Source organism: Xenopus laevis, chromosome 3S, assembly GCF_017654675.1.
Source record: "Xenopus laevis strain J_2021 chromosome 3S, Xenopus_laevis_v10.1, whole genome shotgun sequence".
Lineage (NCBI taxonomy): Eukaryota > Metazoa > Chordata > Amphibia > Anura > Pipidae > Xenopus > Xenopus laevis.
Genome location: NC_054376.1, coordinates 15,196,503 through 15,212,520, shown reverse-complemented (window position 1 = coordinate 15,212,520; position 16,018 = coordinate 15,196,503). Strand labels below are relative to the sequence as shown.

The 16,018-nt window shown below is 38.9% G+C and overlaps 1 protein-coding gene and 1 long non-coding RNA gene across 2 annotated transcripts in view; one reads left to right on the top strand and one right to left on the bottom strand.

Annotated features, from left to right (window-relative positions):
• The window catches only part of dctn4.S (dynactin subunit 4 S homeolog), a 19,902-nt gene extending 16,823 nt beyond the window's left edge, over positions 1 to 3,079 (bottom strand). The window contains exon 1 of the mRNA XM_018254947.2: positions 2,750 to 3,079. The gene's annotated coding sequence lies outside the window, so the exon portion shown is untranslated. The remainder of the gene's footprint in view (positions 1 to 2,749) is intronic.
• The window catches only part of LOC108712635, a 17,220-nt gene extending 1,202 nt beyond the window's left edge, over positions 1 to 16,018 (top strand). Inside the window, exons 2-3 of the long non-coding RNA XR_001935016.2 lie at positions 4,250 to 4,499; positions 14,916 to 16,018. This is a non-coding gene — a long non-coding RNA (uncharacterized LOC108712635). The remainder of the gene's footprint in view (positions 1 to 4,249; positions 4,500 to 14,915) is intronic.

Sequence of the window (16,018 nt, the reverse complement as noted above, 5' to 3'; positions counted from 1 at the left end):
AAATATCTGCTTTCCTTCAGCCAGATCAGGCAGACCGAATATGACATTAACATCTATTTTAAATCGGTCCACACCTTATAGCAAAAACACCTTATGGTAGGGTTGCCACCTGTTCGGTTTTGACTCGAACTGTTCTGTTTTTGTAAGGCCTTGTTCAGGTCTGTTCGGTTTTCAACCTTATGAAACCCGAACAATAATCTGCCCAATACTGTATATGAAAAGCATTTAAATACTAAGATACTCACCTCTCTTAGTATTACAGAAAAAAAAGCAAATCAAAAATAAGAATCTTTTTTTCTAAGTTAGTATTGCTGTATTTCAGAGCTTTCTGGATAACTGATTTCTGTATGAAAGCTCTCAATCATGTAATTAAAGGATTGGGCTTAATTGTCAAGCAGAATATAGATAGAGATAGGGGTGCCGACTGTGTGGCTTTGAACTAGGGATGCACCGAATCCACTATTTGGGATTCGGCCGAATCCTTGGTCAAAGATTCGGCTGAATACCAATCAGAATCCTAATTTGCATATGCAAATTAGGGGCAGGAAAGGAAAAAGTGGAAAAAATCTTCTTTTGTGACGAAAAAAATCTTCTTTTGTGACGAAAAGTCACGTGATTTTCCTACCCGCCCTAATTTACATATGCAAATTCGGATTCGGTTCGGCCAGGCACAAGGATTCGGCCAAATCCGAAAAAAAGTCTTTATTTCTGGTGAACTATCTGAAAAAGGCCGAATCCTGGGCGAATCCCAAACCAAATCCTGTATTCGGTGCATCCCTGCTTTGAACTGGGCATCAACACTTTAAAATATTGTGAAAACTGGATAGAAATCCAGCCATTTGCTTCTAAATGATGCAATAACCTTGCCCTGGTGTCATAACGCCACCAACATTATTGTGACCACCTCTGATGTCATCATGCCTGTTCCTATATCACTGCCCCGCCCCCCTGTGTTTGGGTTTAGCCATCAGCAAAGGTGGCAACCCTACCTTATGGTATTTTGCAAATGCTTCTTTATGTGTCATATTAAACATGACAAGCGTATAGCAAAATTAATAGGGTTACAGTGTAGTATAAATAGCAAAAAGTAGTCATAGGGACACATTTACTAAGCTCGAGTGAAGGATTAGAATGAAAAAAACGTTGAATTTCAAAGTATTTTTTTTGGTTACTTCGACCATCGAATAGGCTACTACGACCTTCGATTTCGATTCGAACGATTCAAAGTAAAAATTGTTCGACTATTCGACCATTCGATAGTCGAAGTACTGTCTCTTTAAAAAACTTCAACTACATACTTCGGTAGTTTAAACCTACCGAGGTACAATGTTAGCCTATGGGGACCTTCCCCATAACTTTTCTAAGCTATTTTTGATCGATTAAAATTGTTCGATTCAAATGATTTTATCGACTGTAGGATATTCAAATTCGAAGGATTTCAATTCGAGGGTTTATTAACCCTCGATATTTGACCCTTAGTAAATGTGCCCCTTAAAGTGCAAAATTAAAGCAGTAGGAAAAGCTGACAGATATTTCTGACCACATGTCCTTTATCAAGTGGATTCTGATGTGCATAGATCTTTAAATATGCATTGGTGTGCATAGGTGTAAAAAGGGGTTGTTCACTTTTTTCAGTTCAGTTGTTTATAGATTGCTCGCCAGAAAGACTTTTTTACAAATGCTTTAATTTTTTTTTATTCTTTACCATTTTTCCAAACAGAAAAGGATTCAGCTAGCGGTTAGGGGCTGAAATTGGCCTGTGGATCATTTCAGCAGGCTGATTTCGGTCCCGCCTGGCCCTAGCCTTACAGTGAGTCAGTGAGTGACCCCTTCCCAGTTTAAACTGCAATATTAGAAAAATGGTCACAAATAAATAATAGAAAGTTATTGAAAAAAAGTTTTTATTTCTGGTGAACTATCTGAAACCAACTGAACGGGGAAAAACAGTGTTGGAAGGTGAACAACCGCTACTATACCCCCCGAACAATGTAGGTCTCTATAAAAAATATATGACATAAAACAGCTCATATGTAAAACCCTGCTTCATGTAAATAAACCATTTTCAGAATAATGTTCTTTTTTAGTAGTATGTGCCATTGGGTAATCAAAAATAGAAAATTGACATTTTAAAAAAGAGCCTCTCCCTGGGATCCTAGGATTCATATTACATATAAACAAACTAAACAAACCATCTGTATTAGGTCACATTGGCCAATTAACGGACAGAGTTCTGTCTTTTGCTTCCAAACTTCTTACTTTTGCAATTAGAGCTGCAGTATTTCTGGTCAGGTTATTTCTGAGGCAGCACACATACCATCATACCACATACCAAGGCAAGAGATGTAAAAGGGCAATATTTACTCAAATATATATATACCAGTTTGGTAAGATTCTTTAATATACCACTTAATTTAATATAAACTATCTGTAACTATAGTTTTCCTTTAAATACCTTTAGTTAGAATGCCAGCGCTAATTCTGCAAGAATGTGAAATCTAGTGATGTCACATCTGCTGATATCACATCAGTAATAGGCAAAAGGTCTCAGAGACCAGTTAGGCTACACCTAATATATTCTATACACCATTGCCATCTGCTCTGCATACATCAGCTGGCATATTTAAGTGTGTGGTCATGGTAGCATATAAAGAAAGCACTGCACAAATCAGAAATGCTGATCCCATAAAATTAATGTCACAGAAGTACAATATCTGTAACGAAAGGTTACCCTGGTGGTCTAGTGGCTTACCCTGGTGGTCTAGTGGCCTCTGGCGGGGACGCCTGCCGCATGCGTCTGTGTTCCTTCTGTGCTGGTTTTCCTTTATACGCCGGTGCAAAATTCGAACAGTATTTACAAGGATTTCAGTGTTTAGCACATTGACCGTTTTTAGGTTCTATTTGTAAGTTCCTGGTGCTTAATTCTATTTGAATCCTGCTTGATCTTCTTGTTACTGACCCTTGCATTGCCTGAATATTCTGAACCCTTCCCCACTTTTTGGCATGGCTCCACCCTCCCATCCTGTCTCATTCCACCTCCATATTCATCTTTCCGAAGTCCCACCGCATGTTCGACAACCTCCGCTAGTGACCTCTGTCCTCTTGTTTGAATGGAAAAACCTGTACAGCTTAGGGGGTTTGGAAGGGTGGGAAATGCACAAAGCAAAAGTTATCTGACCCCACCCCCCCATCCCCACTTTTTGGAACTCTGCATCCTGACCCTTTCCTGGCTGGTTATTCTGAACTCTCCAAGCTGATCCATGTCTGACTATTCTACGCTCTCCAATCCTGATTACGGCCTGTTTGACTATTCTTACACTGCTTGTGCTGGCCCAGCCTGCCCGTCTACACGTCTTCCAAGCTATGTTTCTTCCATCCAGTATCCTTGGTGAAACGATCGTGCCCCTTTGCTCATTCAGAACCTTTACCGTTGCTCCTCTCTTAGTAAGACTTGGCTGCATCCAATTAGCAGAGGGCTCCTCTCAAGGTGAAAGGCGGCTGTTAAAGGCAGAAGCAAGAGCCGAGACCAGGGAGCCTAGCATTGGTTCTGGAGTTAGGGTGCCGAACGTGACAATATCTAAACAGCATCAACTCACACTTTTATGTTTAGGGGATTGATGCATAGTTTATATCATTGTCCAATCTTTTTATATGCATCTCAAAAAAAACCAAAAACTATTATTCTGCTAATAATATTAACTATTGCATATATAAATATATATATATATATATATATATATATATATATATATATATATATATATATATATATATATATATATATATATATATATATATATATATATATATATATATATATATATATATATATAGTCTGCTACTGCTACAAATGGAAAATCACTTTTAACATCCGCTATATCCATGGAGCAGGAATTTTGTAAGACTGGCTAACTAGTAACTGGCACACCACAGACATCTGGAAATTCCTTCAAAACCTCTGACCGTTCACCAAAAGACAAGTGGCATCAGCAGATGAAATTTTCAGTTTGGACAGACCAACTAATATGCCATCTTAGGTGGTCTGTCAATATATCTGAAATCCTATTATGTTTTTTTTAATTCACTTAAACTGTAAATAATTAGATTTTAATTGATTTTCTTTTTTTTGTTGTGAAAGATAGTTTCCATACCTGGACAAAGATTGTGTACTGGAAATTCTATGCCCTTTTTTTTTTCTCTGCAGCAGTGAGGATGCCTCATTCAAAAATGTTTATTGTGTTTCCCTCGCTAGGTGGCTTTCTACCAAACTGAGAGATTTGGGAGTCCCTTGTTTGTAAAGGAAGGAGGTAGTGAAGTTTCCCCTCCCTGCAAAGTCAGACACATCCCCTTTGTGATAAAGCCAGTGAGAGAAGCATTTTGCTAATGCGAGGATTGCTGCAAGGCATATTAGTGTGCTAACATTGTGTCTGGGCTTTGTGCAGCCACTCCTGAATACAGCCGCTCCTTACCACTTCTACGATCAATGGAGCAACATTGAGAAGGTAGGTGCTAGTGTTATAAATTCGGTAGACTTACTGGCAGTGAATGGGGAAGTGAGTACTTTGAATGAGTAAACATTTATTTTCAAAGCAACACTCTGCAGAGTGTCAACTTTCCACTGCCTGATGGCGTGAGATAGAGGGAAGTTTTAACTTGTTACGTGATCCTTTCCTTTGTGACTCAAGAGAAGAGACTGATCACAGTTGAACTCTATTTCTGAATAAGTTTGCAGTTATTTATTCCTATATATATTTTGTTGGTTTTTATTATTTTAATGTTTTTAAAATCCTCTGTGCATGTTGGTACTATTTAAATCAAATAATAATACCCAGTATCATTGAATTATCTGTGTAAATACACAAAGTAAAACCATCCTGATCCTAATCAGTCTTCTGACTCTTCTGATTGTAAAACTAATCCATAGCAAACAATCTGTGTAGAATATAGTAATATATTAGCCGTATTTTATTGTCTGTACAGTGTCTCTATATAACATGAATATCTGTATTTGTACATATTAGAAGCTGCTATATTTCTTACTAGAGCTGAGGCATTTTCCCTTCAACCATTTGATGGTGGTGTTCTGTTGAAGTCTATGGAGAATAGAAAATAGCTCGCAATATTGTTTGTTAATGAAGATATGCAGAGGTGAGAGTTTTGTGAACATGCCATGCCCGCAGAAAAGGGAAAAATAAATAAATATTTTGTGCAGAACAGGTATGGGAGCTAACATCTGGAAACTCATTATACAGAAATCTCTAAAATACAGGAATGCCATTTTCTATAGGGTCTTACTTAGTTGACCAATTCTTATTTTTGAATTATCTCTCTTTTTTTAATAATAATAAACATTTTAAGTGTCAGTATTGTTTCCAATCCTCCCACTATTTTTCACAAAACTGTGGCCAACAAAGATCACCGTTTTATTAGAAACTTATATGAGATTTCCTCAGAACAATTATGGCTGCTCCAGGCTTCTTCCCAGATAAGGGATCTTTCCAGAATTTGGATCTCCATAATGTAAATCTACCAAAAAAAATTAAACAGTTATTAAACCCAATAGAATTGAGATGGTCCCATAATTGGAGCTTTCTGGATAACAGGATTCTGTATTAAAGGTGCAATCACTGGGGGTGGCAATTTGTTAAGCACCCTCTAGTGAAGAAGACCCTGGGCTGGTGCTCCTGTCTGCTAAAAACTTGGGTTACTACTGCAGGAGCTCTGCATTGCCATCTTTCTCTTTATGGATACCTGTATGCAGGGTAGCCATCAGGGGGGGACAGAGGGGAGAGTTGTAGGGGGCCCCGAGGGTAAGGGGGGCCCGTCCACGCCACACTTACTTGATTAGCAGGCCCCCCATCTTTATGAGAGCTGCTGACTTCGGGAAGGCATGGACGTTTAAGGGGCCCTGGCCACCAATTTTCTCATAATGTGGGGGAGGGGACCCTGGCCACCAAGTTTTTCTCATGTGGGGTCCTAGCCACCAATATTTTTTAATGGGGGGCCCTGGCCACAAATGTTTTTCATGGGGGCCCTGACCACCAATATCTTTTTATTTTTTATTAACATGTGGGAACCCTAGCCACCAATATTTTTTTTGTATTTTTACTGTGTGGTGGGGGGCGGACCTGTAGGTGGGGCTTGCGGTGGGTGCAGCCCAGGGGGCCCAGGAAATTTTGTCGTATGGGGCCCTGCGATTTCTGATGGCGGTCCTGCCTATATGACCAGGTGCGCATGTTCAGTAGAAGTAGAACAAAAAGCAGTCTTTTGGCTTCAAAGCTCAGCTTTTTACTGTACTGCACATACACACAGGAGCATCAACCTGGGGTCTTAGGTAAATCATTATAATTACAAAGTGTGCCTAACAAAGTTCTACTGTTACTTCTCTTTTACCTCAGGCGATTTTTCATTATAGCCGGCATGAAGGCAGTTTGGGGAGATTGTCGCCCCGAAGAAGAGGCGATTTGTAGCCAGGGCGACTAATCTCACCTAATCTGCCCGTGTGCCCCTGCCCCCTGCCCTTAAGGTTTTCTAGTGAATGGCTTTGTCTCTGCTCAGGACACCAGTTGTGGTACAAGCACTCATATAGTTTCAGAATACGAATGCTTTGTCACTAATAAACTGTTACAAAGCAATTTAGCAATTTACTAGTAAATCAGTAATCCCAAAAAATACATCTGGAAGTAGTGTTCTGGCTATTATGTTAGACATCCAGTCATTCCAGCCTTTATACATTACTATATACATAACTATATTAGAAACATTTTTTTATTTTGCACAGCCTATCTATTTACCCAGTTTTTATTTTCACACTGAACTGTTCCTTTAAACGCTCACTTGTGTACTTCCATTAATCCCTGACGAAAGTTTCAAGATGGAACTGAAACGTGTCTTTGACGAAAGTTCCAAGATCGAACTGAAACTGTGTCTATGTTTCACAAACATTTATTATTATTTTTTAACAGTAGTTTATACATTATTTATTATTGTTTTGATTATTACTATAAGAACAAAATTAATAATAATGTACTTTTGATGAAAGAATTATCATCTGCTAACATTCTGAATGAGGCACTGCACTGGTGTATGACTAGCACATTAATTCTAAACAGACATGTATTTGTAGTGTAGTAAGTTGCTAAATTGCTTTGGTCGCTCCTTTCACTAAAGGCAATCTAGGAGCCTTGGAAGCTACTCCCTGCTACAGATCCTCGATGGAGCACAAAGCTGCTTATACTATCTGTACTCTCTATCTTACTCTCCTAGAGAGTCTATAACAGATATAACCTGTCTCTAGCTAACGTCGTTCATGGGTTCCCTGCTCCTCGACTCAGACACTAAAGGTGCTGTCCGTTTAGTGAAATTCTGCAACTCTCCATTCATTTATATGGGATTTTGAAAGGCGTATTTATCAAAGGATGAACTTTCACTTCCACTCATTGATAAATACTCTTTTAAATATCCCATGGAAATAAATGGAGAGTGCCAGAATTTCATGCTAGAGGACTGTGGCGATCTCTAACTTTACTTTTTGATAAATATACCCCATGGGCTTTTGCCCAGCAACTAGGGAAAAGGGAAGGGTAGGTAATTAAAGCCATAAGGCATATTAACCATATTGGTTCATATATATATATATATATAGATATATATATATATAGATATATATATAGATATAGATATATATATAGATATATAGATATATAGATATATATATATAGATATATAATACACAAAAGCCATGAATATATTGTAAATTATATCCTTATAAACGGTGAGAACTGATGTCATCAGTTATAAACGGTGAGTAGTGATGTCATTTCTGTCACAAGACTCACTGAAACTTAAGTATTATAATAAAGTACCCCCTCTTTTAAATTATAAGGATATTACAAGTTACCTCAGAGTTCCATGACCTGTATAAAAACACCCGGCCTTCGGCCTCGTGTTTTTATATGGTCATGAAACTCCTCTGTAACTTATAATATCTTTATAATTTACAAAAGGGGTACTTTATTCACTATATATATATATATATATATATATATATATATATATATATATATATATATATATATATATATATATATAGTGTGTCAGAGAGTATAAAAAGAGTTCTCAATTGACTAAAAAAGGTGTATTTGAAAGCAATTCGTTGCAAACACACACCAGGTCTGACCAACCTTCACCTCTCCAGTTGTTATTGAACCAGACTTCCAGCCTCATTACAGTTATCGCTGTTAAGCAGGTCCGGACTGAGAATTAAAATAGGCCCTGGCATTTCAGGTACACTGAGGCCCAATCAGCCCACAGAGGCCCACTAAATACTGCCTTTCTATGGCACCTTATAGCAGCCCCTCTGGCATTTGCCAGAACCCACAGATTGCCAGTCCGGGCCTGCTGTTAAGGGATCCTGGGAGTATGACAACAGCCAAAGCTCTGCATGTCTGCTAACTAAGATGTGATATGTTCAGTTTTACAGTAAGCTGTGCCTATGTTGGACTGTCTCGCTAAACTTCAGTGAAGGGAGTGCTGAAATGTGCATGAAGGACCTCTGTTTCCCTTATCCCAGGCCCAAACTAGGGTTAGGCAGACAGAAAAGGTACATGCCTAGCACCACCACTCTTGCCTAGTCCCTGCCCTGCTATTAACTTTTTTATTTTGGAGTGTGCACAGATACAAACTCTGGCTAGATTTAACCAATCTAAAAATATATTTTTTTTATTTCTTGAAGTTACACCAAATAAAACTTTGTTGCATCAGCTACCAAGGATGGGTTTTCCTTACCCTGCTTCTCAGGAAAACATGTCAACTTTTAAAATTAAAATGGATACTGTCACTTTTCCTTTGCACTGAATAACAATCTGCTTCCAGTTAGCATTTCTTGCCCATGACTAATATTTTCCTAAATGTTTCTCATTTATCTCCTGAAGCACAAATTACATTCATTATTGTAAGTAACAATCTACAAGGATAACACTCACACAAACCATCATGTACTACTAAATTATGTGAAGAGCATTATGGCCCTAGTTAAATAGCCTGTCTTTTACCAGAAAAGAAGTTGCTGCTGAGGTTTTCCCTTTTCGATGCTTCACCCTAATGGTTTTTCTGGATTTTGCTGTTTGTTTAGTAACACAAATAAAGAGAAAAATCAATCTGTCTCTTGACAGACCTCCTATGCTGCTAATGGCAGGTGATACAATAAATACAAGGCTAGCGCCACTCCGGGCAATTTCATGGACTGCGCTTCTATGCAGGCTGAGAAACCGCCCCTCCACTTGCATCCACTTGTAGCGTCTCTTCACTGCATTGCGTTGGCCAGGGTGCAGATACAGGAAAAAAAGGCCTTGGTGGCCTTTCCACAAATCTGGGCCTTCCTGTGAGGGCAGAAGCACAAATGAGTGGAGGGGCTGTTTAACAGCCCATTGTTGAACTAGCCTAAAGTTCCCATGTTTTACTGTGGGAAATGGTGACAATGATTAAGGGCATTTTTAACAATTGTAATTCTATTGGGAGTAACACAGCTGTCATATGCACTAATATTTCTACATGTGGCCATAAATACCTCTCCAAATGATCACTGCCAATTTGTTCAGCCACATTCTAAACCAAAGTGAGCTGATTTTTTAATTATTGAGCAAGGTTTCAGAAACTGGATTATACAGCGGGCCTATGGAGACCTGTCAAACAGGGGCTGCATTAAAGGAGAAGGAAAGTCATCTTGCACTTGGGGTGCCCAATGTTAGGCACCCCCAAGTGATTCTAGTGACTTACCTGAAACCCCGGGCCGGTGCTCCTATCAATATAAAACTGCACTGGCCTGGTGTTATACCAGTGAGCACCACGGAGTGATCCTCTTCCCGCTTCTTCTTCTTTTTTCTAATTTCCCAGGGCAAACGCAAGCGCAGTTGAACGAAATAGCCGACTTTTTAGTTAAAGCTGGTGCCGTTTTCTGCTGAGCGGAGCACTGGCCCAGGGTTTCAGGTATGTCAATACAATCACTTGGGGGTGGCAGTCAGGCCCTCCTGAGCACCCCAAAGATAGGCTGATAAGATGCAGACTCTTTGCTGATTGTGAAAGTATCTAGTAAGGTAGGTGCTTCAGTGCCCCAAATTTGTTATAGGGTAGCAACCGAGAAATGTGTGGGCCCTCCAGTTGGATCTCTTAAGTGTCGTAAGTAACTGTTGAAAATTTGTAATTAAAGTGGTTGTTCACCTTTGAGTTCAGTATGATGTAGAGAGTGATATTCTGAGACAATTTGCAATTGGGTTTCCTTTCTCATTATTTGTGGTTTTTGAGTTATTTAGTTTCTATTCAGTAGCAATAACAATACGTTTTTAGCCTTAACGAGCTTCTTCTTTAGATGGGGTCAGCAACACCCATTTGAAAGCTGCAAACAGTCAGAAGAAAAATGCAAATAATGTAAAAAAAAACTATAACAAAAGACCAATTTTAACATTGCTTAGAATTAGCCATTCTAGAACAGACTAAAAGTTGACCCAAAGGTGAACCCTCCCTTTGATTTATAATTATATTTTCTTTATTGTGCAAAATTAAATTTTTGGGTTTACATCCCCTTTAAGCCTTACCATTTGGTACTTGGGGCTTAAAGGTTTACCTGCATTCTCATTGCTGGTATTTCTCCACTGGTTAAGTAAACCACCATAATTGGCACCATTATTTTTTTAGTTTCATAAAAAAAAGAATTTAGATGAATATATTAGGGAACATATATATGCATTTACATTAATCACCTTTGTTAAATTATTATATCACTTTGTACAAGTGGATCCCAGAACTTGGTTTGCAGTCTATTAATGTCCCATATATACACTAAGGATGTCTTATGTAATTGAATGCAGTGGGATTAAAATTCACTGCCAGCTGAATTCTGTGGTTCTTTATCAGGAGTAAGCACACAAGGGTCAGAAACATTAAAAATACATGCATAGATTTCCTTTGGAAAGTTGAAACAAAACTCAGTTTATAAGTTTGCTGGAACTCGTATTGGTGCTAAATTTCCGTGGATACATTGTGGTTATTAAAAAGGAACTACAGCGCTGATATAGCATTATGAAATATCTTGCAAAGATGTTGGTCTTGCTTATTTTCATTAGCACGCCTAAAAATAATCAGTGCTTTGCCCACAAACGAAGGAACATACTTTGTTTTCTTCACATGAAGGAATAAGTTATCCCAGAGTGACAATTTATACTATGCCAGATTATCCCTGGAGTCACTTGCTAGATCCTTCATCATCCATTAGACTAACATTTGCAATGTTTCAGGCACTTGGTATTTGCCTATAGTTGTGGAAAGGGATGAGGATTTAAGGCCACTTTCTCTATAAAGAAAGTTCACATTGGAAGGTTTTTTTTTGTCTTCTCTACAGCTCTGGTGGCCCGAAGAAACCTTGGATGTCTTTTGTTTTTTAGGATACTGTGTTCCTATTAATGGTTATTCTATAATACTTAGCTAAGAGAAATGTCTTTAGCAAATACATGAGCCGCTGAATGATAAAAAATGATAAACATCTTCATCTCTGTGGATATCAGGGGCAGATTGACTAAGGTTCGAATGGTAACTTCGAATTCGAATTTTCTAATTTTTTTTTATCAAAACTCAGAAATTTTAATTTAAAATCACAAAAGCGAATTTGAATTCGATTGTGAGATTTATCGCACATCGAACCCTGGAAGCAATTCTAATTCTACTATTTGCCACCTAAAACCTGCCCAGCTCATGTAGAAGTCAATGGCAGAGGTCCCTTGACTCAACCCATTATCAATATATTTAAGACAGAGACATTTTGTGCATACTGCTACTAAAAAATGCCTTACCCTTTAAACAACACAGGGATTGTTTATCCATATATTGCAATATATTTAAGCTGGCCAACTACGTCAAAGTCATCCCATATCTGGCCAGTCCTACTCTTATTTTTCATCTGATTCATTAAGAATTCAATTGCTTAATTATACATTTTACAAAGGGACTAAGTTTTACCTGCAACTTACTAGCTGCTTTCAAAGTAAACCTCCATACTTGGCTGCCCTTTTATTAGACACCAGTGGGATCACTTGACTATAGCTGGGAAGGGTGGGAGCTACAACATGGAGCTGGTCACTGCTCCTGTATAACTATAACAAACAAGGGAAAGTTGTGCTCACCACTAGTTGACTATATGTATTTTGTGGTCACACCCTCATTGCACCCCCGCCTAATGTTTTTAAAAAATAGTGGTGAGCACAACTTTCCCTTGTTTGTTAGAGGTCCCTTGAACCATTTGAAGATGTTAATTGCCTTCCTGCCATTCGAGATTTTTGGCCGTCTCTGCTGCTTGACCCGCCTGCCTCTTATGTGTGACTTTATTCACATAACTTCGAAAATTCAACCTTTGATAAATAACCCCCTAACTGTGTGCCTGTATTTTACTTTATACAGCAGATCTGGCAGAGTTAACTGTGCATATTGATGCTCTGTACATTATCACACCAAACACACAGGAATCCTACTGAGATCATTTCTGGCATTTGACCTTGGGTGAACTAAGCTGCCTGTGTGTATTATATTATATTATACCTTTATACTGACGCTTTATAATTTGAGGGAATGATGTGAAATTTCCACCTCATCCTGTTTATACTACTTACATATGAATCGGCATGCTGCACATCTGATTCATAATTGGATCTCTTGCTTCCTGCTCCGCTGCTTCAAAACCACAAAACCACTGCATTCTGTATTTATTTAAAAGGCTAAACAACCTAATGTGCAGGCCAAGCAATCAGACCACTGGTGAATAGGCAGTGAATGGGCAGTTTTAATGGTATGTCATTGCAAATGAGTATCAGTGGTACAGCATTTAAAGTTCTGTTGATTGTTTAAAATACAGTATAGATTTATATATGCATATACTCAGCTTATAATAAAGAGCAGAGGTCTTCTGGTCCTTCTGTTGGGCCAATATTTGGTTAAAGGGGTGGTTCACTTTTAAGTTAACTTTTTTAGTATGTCGCAACTTTTCAATTGGTCTTCGTTATTTCTTTTTGCAAAATAATAAACAAAAAACAAAAGCTACCAAGCACAAGTGGTAAAAACTCACGAATGTAAATACAGTGGTCAAGGTGCTCCAGCCCCAGATCCTGAGCTAGAGGAAGCGGACAAATCATTATGACATAGGAAAAGATAGGTATCAGGCACACTGGAAACCCACAAAAAAGGTAATAAAAACGTTTTTATACCATTAAGAAAATCCTTATGTGTTTGCTGCCCACATGGCTCATAGGGGGAAATTCACTAACGGGCCAAAAATTTACCAGCGACGGCTTCTCCGCCTTCACCACACTTCGCCAGGCACCACTTTGCACCGACAACGCTAATTCACTAAGTTGCTAAGTTTCGGCACTGGCACGGAACGCTTGCGAAGTTGCGCTAGCGTTAGATCATTTGCATATGGCGGGAAGTTAAATTTCAATGGACGTATATGTTGCAGCAAATACATTACATTACACAAGCCCAGGGAACCTTAATAAAATAAAATAGAGTTGTTATATTGCCCTACACATGAGCCCAGTGTATAGTTTATGTGCCATATGTAAGGAAATGTAGGGGGGAAGGAGGGTACCCAAAAAAATGTACAATCTTTTTCAGCCTATCACCCTGTAAAAAGGAAAAGACGCCAGCGTTTTTTGAAACTTTTTTTGGACCAAGTCCTATCTACTCTGTTGCACTTCGCCTGGTCTGGCGATAGAGGTAACGTTCAGTAAAAACAAAAACTTGCATATTTGCGTGAATTTGCATAGTAGCGCTCTTTCGCCAGACCGAAAATACGCCTGACCAATCTCCTTTGCTAGCATAATTACACCAGCGCCCGTTAGTAAATCGACGAAGTGCCGAAATGACATCACGCTGGCGAATTTTCGCCAGTGTTAGCCACTTCTCCCTTTAATAAATATGCCCCATAGTCCCCATTGTTGTATGAGCCCACTGGGATACCAGGAAAACTCCTGGGTGGACCCTCCTGTTTCTAACCATTAAGCCTATTTAATGGTCATTCCCTATTTCCTAAATTATTAAATTAAATGCTTAATAATAAGCGAAGAAGAGTTTCCACTTCTGCCGACTTTGGAAAAGGAACCGCCGCGTGTGATTAGCGACAGCGGTTTTTCATTTAACCGGCGCAGAGTGAGGGAAGGCGTTTGGGGAGATTGGTCGCCGCAAAGACGAGCCGATTAGTCGCCAGGCGACCAAATCTCCCCAAAATGCCCAGTGTAGCCTTACCCTTAGAGACCCAAGAAGAACTGTGTTCGTTTTGTAATTAAATGAACCATTACTTGTCGTTGTGTAAAAATGGCTGAAAATTGGTACATTATGAAGATGACCTATGGGGCAGTGGATGTGTACAATATTAAATAAAAGCCTGCTGCCGGGGACAAACTTCCCCTGAAGTCCCTGGCAATTACAATTAAACTCTTTGTAGTAATACTCTCAACATTAAAATGTGCAAAAGAGCTCAGGGAATCTTTTTTCCATTTTTGTACAGTGGCACAGGTATGAAGTCATATGGAGTTTCATATAGAGTATATGAAACTTTTTGAGAACATGAAATGACCCACACCTATAAGTGCCTGCAGGCTCAGTTAATTAGCTAGGGTTGGGTTTAATAAAGCAAGGAACTCTCGCCAACTGTAAATGGAGTCTGCTTGGCAAAGGGTATCTAGCAACTGGCAGATATATGAGTGTTTTCCCCTCACGTCACAGACAACAGAATGAATGGAATGACGTCTCTTGATTAATGATCAAGATGAAATGCCCCTTATAGTGCTTTCTACATAAAAAGGGATTCATGATTATTACCGACTGGTGTATTATAAGGAAACTGACTTGTCTCTCATGGGATTTTCTTGTTACAGGAACAATTTTGTGGATTGGAAAACGAAAATGAGTGACCTTGTCACCCCCTCGCCAGTAGAACTTCCCAAGCATATCCTTGATGTCTGGGTCATAGTCCTCATCATACTGGCCACCATTGTGGTCATGACCTCCTTGTTGCTCTTGCCTGCAGCAGCTGTTGTTATGTACAGAGTACGGACACACCCAATCCAAAGCACCAGGTAGCGCTGTGGGAACAGCACCAACAATTTGTTGGACTAAGAAAAGACAAATCCTTGTCACGTCAAGATCTTAAATCTCAATTTCAGGTTTTTTTTATAGAATGGACAAAGGAAATAAGATTATAGAGACTGCATATATTGGCGTGGTTGGATGAAGAAGCATGACCCCTCCAAGGTTAAAATATCCCTGGAAATCAAATAATTTGTTTTATGGAAACCACAGAGAGCACATTTCCAGTTTGAACGGGTCCTGAGACAATTGTTTAGCCTGCGGTTGTGCAAGAAAGAAGAGGAAGTATTGAAAGAGAAAGAGAAAATGATTTATCTTTTTCCAGCTCCAGATAACCAGATCCTGTAATTTCACATGCTTTATTTTTAGGGAATATTTGTATGTCTTGGACAACTCCCCACCATTCAAAGTGAATTGGAATGCACCACTTTGCACAAGATCATGTCGTGTATTATTAAGGAATATAGAGCTGTGAATGGCAAGCAATATATACACTGCCCTAGAATGAATGTGCCCTTTCAAATAACAGTGAACTGCAAGCAGCTCTGGCATGAAAATAAAAAGTATTCTGTAACATTCACAGTGTGTATAACTACAAATAAGTAGAGCTACTTTACTGGTGTAGGTGCTACATTGCACAAGTGCAGCTGCCCACAGCCATTAGTTTTGACTAGTTTGCTGCCAGTAAGAAAATTAAAGCAAATAACTGATTGGTTGCTATGAGCAACTGCCCTAGTGCAACTGAGCACTTGTCTTTGTTAATCATCCTTGGTGTCCGTTATAACAGAAAGCTCTTATTGCAATGCAGATGGAAAAATACTACATTGCACAGTACATTACTGAGGAAAAGTAATTGAGAAAATATTTCAATAAAAAATCCTGTGTATGTTAA